The following is a 9,606-nucleotide window of genomic DNA, read 5'->3' as shown; positions in this document are numbered from 1 at the left end:
GACAGTATCAAGTGGCGTTTCAATCGTCATCAGCTTCAAATCATGGCGGTGCTTGGGAAAGCATGATCAGGGTGGTTAGAAAGGTGCTGGTATCTGTGCTACATCAACAGATCTTAACCGATGAAGCCTTATTAACAGTCCTATGTGAAGCAGAAGCGATCTTAAATGGCAGACTCATCACAAAGGTATCTGAGGAACCAAATGACCTTGAACCTTTGACACCAAACCATCTGCTCACACTGAAGAGGAACCCATCTCCCTCTTGGCATATTTGAACAAAACGACCAATATGCAAGACGAAGATGGAAACGGTCCCATTATATCGCAGACTTATTCTGGAAAAGATGGTCAAAATAATACCTTGCTGCATTGCAGGAAAGGCAAAAGTGGAATAACATCCAACATAATCTCAGAGTGGGAGACATTGTTCTGACTGCAGATGCAACTGCTCCAAGGAACTCTTGGTTAATCGGAAGAGTGATTAAAACACTCTCCGTCAAAGCAGGCATAGTCGGAACAGTACAAAAACAAATGTCATTGAAAGACCTGTAACAAAACTTTGTTTATTGGTAGAAAATGAAGCATAAAGTGTTTGACTTGTCATTAAAAAAAGGCTACCAACTACGAGGGAGTACAAGAGCATATCGGAGCGGCCAGAAAGCCACGCGTTCTTAACAGAGCCAAATTTGCGTCATCAAAGACAATAAAATTGATTCGAACCAAAATTGAATAGTTTTAATGGTTAAAGATTAATGTTTTGTACATATTTAATATATTGAGAAGATTTTTGTTACTAATTACGCCTGTAGCCAGTTTGTGTCTGGCTAATTGGTGAGTCTTAAGCACTGAAGGCACAGAGGTCATGTCCTTGGCGCTGAGTCTGGGAATGTAGGGATTTTAATTGCCCTGAGAGAGTTTTACATTCTACATTTAAACACAAGTTACACACAGTGAAGTTTTAAGGCTGATTGTGGTGCTTTTTACACATGGACTGTTTAGATGCAATTAGGATTTACTGTAGAATTATTACAATGGAAGAAAAGTAAGTAAACAAATAAGAATTACCTGCATTTATGTAGAAGTTTGTTTAAAATTTAAAATGATTTTGATCCAAATTGTGAAAGACACGGTCTAACTAAATTAATGTTGCATTAAAGTTGTTCTTGTTCACAACTTTCAAACATTCACACAGGAAAAAGCACAGATTTCTAACATCAATAACAGCTACTTGGAGTCAGGAGTCATCAAACCTGGAGTTAAATCAATAATACAACTTTCAAAAAACATTCAAGCGTTTAGAATTTGCTGTTCATAGTAAGTGTTTGCTGATGTGTACCTAACAAAATCAGGCTACCTCAGAAGACATACTGCCAAAAAATGATGATTTTGCCAAAGAACATCTTGGCACTCCACAGTGCACAGTACTCCACAGACAACATTTTGTGGACTGTTTGATTACAACACGCACTGCTACATACGGTGAGAAAGGGGAACTGCACTAAAATGAATTCTTAAGTTTAACAGTGTATCTTATAGGATAATGTCAGAACGACTGTCTGCCAGCTGTAGTGAGACAATGACAGTCATTCGCTAATCCCTATGTAACACGCTGAGTTTCACCCAGTAAACAGACTGTGGACTCTCATGAATCACCATCATGTTGTCATAATTTTGGTGTCTCATGACTAATTTTCGCATCGAAGAATGACTTGGACTCTATTCTCATTCCACTGTAGGATTTTTTTTGAGGAAGCTATCTGATACATAAATTTGTACACCCAGAATCCAAAATGGTGGAAATTTAATATTCAAGATTCCCTTTAATCATGAATATACAACACCATGTTGTATAATGAAATTACAGATGCTGATCCTGGATGCTACTCACAAAAAGGATACATTATTTAAAGAATAAAAACAATCAAATAACAAAAATAAAGCTGTATTTGTGGAGAAATGTGGAGGAGTAATTCAGTTATCTTACAGCCTGAGGAGAGATACTGCTTCAAAGTCTGATGTTATGGCAGCAGATGCTTCTGTGTCACTTGCCAGACAGCAGCAAGGCGAAGAAGCTGAAGCCGAGGCGGGCATTATCTTTGAGTGTCCTGTGGGCTCGTCTCACCAGCATCACTGATGCTCCATACCGGGGTATTTTCCATACTTTTTTTTTTTTTTTTTTTTTTATCATCCGCTGCAGAACCCTCCTGTCTCGGGCCATGCATATTTCATACCGGTCTGTGATGTTTCCAGGTAGGATGTTCTCTGTTGCTGCTCTGTAAAGGGTAACAAGTACTTGTCAAGGAAATTAGATCACCTGAGAAGTACAATCAGTTCTGAGCTTTCTTTTCCAGAATGGAGATGTGTGATGGCCATGACAGGTTCTCTGTGATAATGACAACCAACCTGAAACTGTTCCACTTCAGCTCCACTGAAGCAAACAGACACGTGTTTTAGCCTCTTTTTTCCCCCCCTCAAATCAATAATCATTTCTATGGTTTTGATAAATTCTTATTGTTCGTAATCAGGTTTCCGATGTTGGTATCTGTTGGCAAAAATTCCAAGTTGTGATTCCCAATCCATACTGTCCGGGGTTTATTTGTGAAGACACCCAATATCCAATTGCAGACCGTTGTTTTTGAAGCCCAGGGTGCCAAGATTTTTCGGACAGTCAGGTCGACTGTTGTTTAGGTGGTAGAGCAGGTTGTCCACTAATCAGAGTTGACGGTTTGATCCCTGACCTCTCCACATGGAAAAGTGTGGGCAAGACATTGAACCCAAAGTTGCACCTCTATAGCAGACGAGCACCATGAATGTGTGAGTGTGAATGAGAAACACGGTAAAGGGCTTTGGGTGCCATTAAGGTAGAAAAGTACTGTATAAGTGCAGACCACTTACCCTTTAGTTGCCTGAGAAAGGTTGTATTGAATGCTGAGCTGAAATCAAACAACATACATCATTCAGATTTGGGTGTTTTTTCTAGGAGGCAGCAGTGATCCTCTGAGCATCTGCTGGTTCTGAATGTGTGGAGGTGAGCAGGCCACTCATTTAAACGACACACTGCAGCATTTTCAGACACGGGGACAAAAGTGGCTATCATGAAGCAGGTGAGAACACTCTGATCTGACAGTGACATGTTTAAAATGTCTGCAATAACGTCAGCTAAACGATTGGCATACGTTTTTTACGCAGACCGGGGATGTTATCAGGCCCAGCAGCTTTACTCTTATTCATTCTCAGCAGGATTCTTCTCACATCCTCTGTGGTTACTGATAGTGGCAGGTTCTCCGTAGGCGGAGTAGACTTTAATATAGTGCGTTTTATAGTAAAGAGGAATTAAATCTGGACACAGTCTGGGGGAGTAAAAATACGCTTGGATTTGTCACCAGTACTCATTAACATAACTGTACAAGAGCATTATATTATGTCAGTATAGGTATGAAAAGTATATTTATATAATAAAAGCTGAGTAGGTTTACAGCTCTGTCTTGAATTTACATTCGACCATTCCTCTGGGCCTCACATTTATTTGCACTGGACTTTTCATACAGTACTGTAAGCAATCAGCAACTTCACATATAGCACTTCAAGGAATCTATCAAAGTGATATGCTCCGAAATGCTCTGTCCCACTATATTGTCTGATATAGGCACAGCTGACCTTCTCCGTCTGTGTGTAGGTGGCTGTGTGTGTGTGTGTGCGCGCAGGTGAGTGTGAGACATTTGGACACTCGGAGAGAACACACAGCTAATTTCTGTCAGCCTTGCACCAGCTGGGTCCACTTCCCAGCTCCTCCCCCACCCCAGGTTTCCGCTCTCATGTCTGCTGTCTCTCGTGATCAGAGGGAGATTAATATCGAGTGATTGGCAGCCATGTTCTCACTTAGCACTCCAGTCATGGTGCCCCAGGGTCTCTGCCAGTCGTAAAGCAATGGTGGAAGTGCCATTGTGGCTTTCACTGTCATTTAGCCAGTACCCAGCCCCAGCAGACAGAGGATGAAAAGTGCCAACGACCGTATTGAATTATGAGCTCGACTCAGCCCCGGCCATATATACAGCCCAGCACAGGGAGCCATTTCCTGCTGAAATGCCTCTTGCTGCAGATTACTGAGGTAATATTTCCTGCACTGCAACAAGAGCGGTTATGGTCCGCAGGCAATCTACCTGACGCAGCTTTTGCCCATGGAGCTACAACTGGCATGAAAGACGAGGCGTTGACTCGTGGTGGAATTGCCCTTTTTATCACCCAGTGGTTAAAAAGTGAGGTGATTTTTAATGAGCACAACTAGTATAACTTTTCACACCAACCTGCAGCCATAAGAGGTTGAACAGCGACCGTGCACAGTTACAGACTCCAGTGAAATTCGTGTTATATAACCCATTCTAAACCTATATTACCAGAGTCAAACTAAGGTCATCCATCTTGAACATGTCCTTCTACTTGATGGAAGTAAGAATTGGGGATATGCAGTGTGTGTATGCGTGTGCATGTTCCTGGCTGACATTTTGCTGATACAGAGCAATGCTGGCACCCCTGCAGATCTGCTGGATCTGTGTTCTGGAAGGTAGCCAAAGACAGAAAGAGAGAGAAAAGGGGAGGCAAGAGAGAGATACAAGTGACAAGTTTTAAATATCAGCTCATTAGCCACCTGTAAACCAATCTAATGAGCACTCATGGATTTTTCATTGCCTTTAATCGGGTAGAGGTTGAAGAAAGGCGAGGGCACATGCTTGTTTTCCCCTTAGGTTTGTTGTACTTGCCAAAGCTATAATGCACACACGTACTACTCTGAAAGTCAACCAACACCCACCAGCTCCAACTCACACAACCTCGATCGATGCATGCAGGAAAGAGTGTGCAACAAGCTCCATTAGACTGCACTCGGTCCATAATGGAGTATCCATTGATGATTGACTACTTGGCAGCTTTAATCATCAGGGGTCACTGACATGTAGTCTTATGGAAGTCATTTTCTTTTTATAAATCCTTTTAAAAAGGTGACAATGTTAACATGTTTTCCAAAACCAACTGATTAGAAACGCACATAAATGTGTCCAAAATGGGTTTTTTTTCCTTCTACAAGAGTAGAACTGCGAGTCAAAACACTGAATTTTCAACATCACATGAATGTTTTGCAGGATAAATAGCAAGCAATTTCTTACCATAATTTTTCTCTCTAAAATCAAACTCTGAACACCAGACTGCTCCTACACATCTGGGAACTATAACGCTTTATGGCAAATCTTATTTACCCAAGGTTTTGATTCACGAAACAGAAGATCAAGGAAAGAGACATGATTTTTTTTTTTCTTTTTTCACAGAGGCAAGGTCAGATTTTACCGGTGTATGTCTGAGGTTTTGGGGCGTGCGTGTACCATGTTAGTTGTCTCTTTGAAGTAAGTTTTTGAGAAGTGGATCAGAAGAGGCCAGTGATTTTTTTTTTTTCTTTTTTTTTTCTTTTTCAAAATCTCCTAAGTGCAGAGAATTTCAAATAACACCTCGGGCCATTGTTTGGAAGAGGATTGAAACCTCTGATTCTACATTAGTTGTGGTAGAAGCCGCAGTTGCACATCAGAGACTTTAACAGGATTTCAGAGTGACAACATTGTGTTTAGGCGAAGGCAGGGGACACCCTGGACAGGTCACCAGTCCGTTGCAGGGCTACATATACAGACAAACATTCACACTTACGGTCAATTTCAAATCACCAATTAGCCTCAGCATATTTTTGGACTGTGAGAGGAAACCGGAGTACCTGGAGAAAATCCACACATGCACAGGGAGAACATGCAAACTCCATGCAGAAAGATCTCGGGAAGGACAGGATGCAAACTGGGGAAAGTAGGTGACACCTGCTGCAAGGCGAAAGTGCTAACCACTGCATCACTGTGCAGCCTATATTATATTATGATTAGCACTGTTGCCTTACAGCCAGAAGATTTTGCATGTTCTCTCTGTGCATGCGTGGGTTTTCTCCAGGTACTCCGGCTTCCTTCCACAGTTCACAATCATGCTGAGGTTAACTGGTATTTCAAAATTGTCTGTAGGTGTGAATACGAGTGTGCTCGTCTCTATATGTAGTCCTGTGATAGACTGGTGACCTGTCCAGGGTGTCCCTTGCCTTCCCCCAAGTCAGCTGGGATAGACTCCAGCCCCCTCACGACCCGAATGAGGATTAAACGGTGTATAGCTTATGGATGGATGGATATTATGTTTTTTGTTTTTTTTTAATATTAAAAGTCAACAACAAAATTAAGTGCTCCAGGCATGGTACTTCTAGTCATGTGATAAATATCAGTCCAATTGTTTTAGCTTTGTTATGCTCTCTGGTTTTCTCTGGTCTTTGATTTTTCTTCACAGCTAGTCATTAACTTTGTCTGTGTGCCACGTCGTGCTGTGCGGGTAGCTTTATGAGAGCTGCTTTGCTGCTGAAGCCAGGGTTGATGAGAGTTGGGCATAATTAAAATGAAGAGATGGGTGTCGCTGAGGTTAAAAAGCCCTCTTGAGCTGCAGAGTTGGGTCATAATTCTGTGCATCATCACTGTGATTGACCACTTTCACATTAAACAGTCATTTGATTTATACTTGTACCTTTACAAAACAGCAGGGGTAGAATTCATTACCAGCTATCAGAGACTGTGGAGGGTTTCTCTCTTCTCCTGAGGTAAACCTCTTACTTGTAATCTCCGAATGTGTTTCATATATTCAGCTAATCACCTTACCATCATAGTCAGCGGTATATAAACCTGCCATTCTTTTTTGCATACCATCAATGAGTCATTATCATGGAATACAATGGACTAAATTAAATAACGTGTCCATTTGTCTTCTCCAATTGTCTGTTAATGACATTATGTATGTATATTCATGAAGGCTTTGGAAGGCCCCTTGTTAATAAATATGTTAGTGTGGCTGATTGGTAAACTGTTCTAACATTGTTTTATGCTTTTATATATGAGCATAAATATACCATCATTTATATCTTGACAAAGGCCTAAATGACAAATGGAGATTTAGATTCAGATTCCAGGCTACAAAAAGCCGTTTTTGTTTACAGCTTTATATATTCTCCTAAATACACCAATCTGTCTCTAGGGTCTCCAAGGTGTGCCATATATAAATAAGTGTTATTCAAGACTCCTTTCACGAGAAGCAAGAGCTGATTTCTGTACAAGATCAAGTGTTCACAATAAAAGAAAATCATTCTTTCAAGCCAAATCTTGTCTTCTTCCACACACAGAGGAGTACGTTTGATTCCTGACAGCTCTGACATTTTCTTAAATCCAGCCGCAGCTCCTCCTGTCAATAGCAGCTGTGGTGCTATTTCTCCCTGTGTGAGATCTTACAGAAAAAGAGTCGGGCATGTTCAAAGGCTCCCTGCAGGGAAACATAATTTCAAAGATACTCAAAATTTCATGTCTACATACCAGGACCAATCACAGTACAATAGATTTCATTTGCTTTTAATTACATGACAAAGATGAGGAGAAGCATTTGACAACACTGTACTGACTTTTTATTTTTTTTATTTTTTCTGTAAAAAGGAGAACTCTCTGCTCATGCCATTTGTACTTGCTGTAGAAAGCGCACATTATACGGTTGTTAAACTGATATAATAAGTCTGTGGAACATTTTGATGATCCGCTGCACTGCAGCCATTAATTGCACTGCCTCTAATGTTTTTCCTCAGTCGTCTTTCTCCTCACTCCAGTGGAGCCCCAGTTAATAGCCAAGAGGTAAAGCTGATTCTGAGCTGATGAAATTACCAACCTTATGAGGGCTTGAGGAGCTGTGGTAAATGAGAGATAACTGCCCACATCATTACTTTCGATACCTTGATGAGGCACCCAACTACCAGGTGTTTCCCGACATCAATTACTGCAACATTCAGTTAACAATATAAAATGCACAGATTTTAGTCGACTCACCAAGTAAACAAATGTTTGGATTGCAGGTGTGCAGGGTTATAGTAAAAAGCTTCTCTTTGGAGGATATACAGTGAGGAAATACTGGCTACACAAATGTACAAGGAGATTTTAAGAACTGCATAGCTTGGTAGCAAGAACTAGATTGGGAGATTGTATACTACAAAAACTACTCGAGATGTGCTGGATACTACCATTAAATACAATGACTCCAGCTCGACTTCATGATGCTTCAGCTTCAAATGCTTGTCCTGAAGGTTCAAAATATAGAAACATAAAATATATGTAACAGAAGTTGTAACTTTAGTCAGAATTGTATCATTTCATCTGATTTCTGTCACCATCATGTTATTTAAAAACAAGAAAAGCACAGTACTCCAATAAGACTGCTCAGTCGTTGTATGATTTCCGATGGATAAGTCCCACTAAGTTTAAGATTTGTGGTAGGATCGCAATCATGTGATCGTCAGCAGGCAACTGAAGTACCGTTCGCTTGTGATGCCATGCTGCTATCTCGCAATGATACAGAAATTTTTACCAAATCCGAGTGTCCAGACTAAGGTGCATCACTGCCAAAATCTAATCAGTTGGTCCTTGTCATTTCTGATCTTCTCTTAAAATTTAATCCAAATCATGAGTCTGTTTTTTGAATAATGTTGCGCACAGAAAGACAGACAGACATACGCTAATCGCATAACTCTGCCATGTTTCTTGACAGAGTAACAATGGTGTAGCATGAGACCTTAGGAAGTCATCTACCATGTGACTCCAGTCATTGGCTGCTTATTTAAGGTGATTTCATCCTTCCCTTCCACTATCTGTGCGATACTGTTTATGCTGAGGATCTTTTTTTAGGTGGATTATCCATTTTTTTGACAGTGCTCGTGTCCCTGCATGCAAATGTTCCACCACAACAACTCCACCCATCACTGTTTTGAGTGAACTCCAAAGCCGCATCATTCACTTAGCCCCCTGACAATGACAGTGTTTGGTTTGAAGAAATACAAATAAGCCAAGAGTGTAATGGGGGTAGTGCAGCCAGACCATAATGTACTACAGAAGGGGCTGGCAAAGCAAGATTTTGTAGCTAAATGGTGTTCTATCGATAGCGTCATCAAATCAAAACGGTATCATGTCGTTCTAAAAGTCATGGACCATTATCATAGGTGGTTGTTTAGCCTGATGCACTTTTAAATACTAATCATCTGAACATAATCTTTAGATATATAAAATTGATGTGCTAACCAAAATCAATAACATTAGGAATTCTAGGGATTTTCCTTCTTGATTTAACCGATATCAGTTGATCAGACTCAACATTGTACATCTGCATAAAATTAAACAGGTGGTTGTAATATTGTGTAAAATGTGTGTATTTGTCTTTGACATTGATTGCTTGTATGACACTTAAAGATCCGATGCAAAACATTTAAAAATGGCCGTGGGCGTCTCAAATACTGACATACTGCAATTATTTGAAATACGATAATTGCAAAAATTAATCAAATCGCTAAATGAAGTGCAAACAAACAACTCCCTTTAACAGTTTAGCAACCATCAGAAACCTTATTAACTAACAGTTAAACCACGGGGCCATTTCTAGGACAATTCCAGCACTGTTCCCTCACCCTTCCACTTTCCATCTCGAGCACTTATTTTTGCCACCTGCCTAGACTTGTTTTCT

This window comes from Acanthochromis polyacanthus, chromosome 14 (assembly GCF_021347895.1).
Source record: "Acanthochromis polyacanthus isolate Apoly-LR-REF ecotype Palm Island chromosome 14, KAUST_Apoly_ChrSc, whole genome shotgun sequence".
NCBI classification, from domain to species: Eukaryota; Metazoa; Chordata; class Actinopteri; family Pomacentridae; genus Acanthochromis; species Acanthochromis polyacanthus.
The sequence above is the reverse complement of the archived record's forward strand: the minus strand, read 5'-3'. Positions refer to the sequence as shown.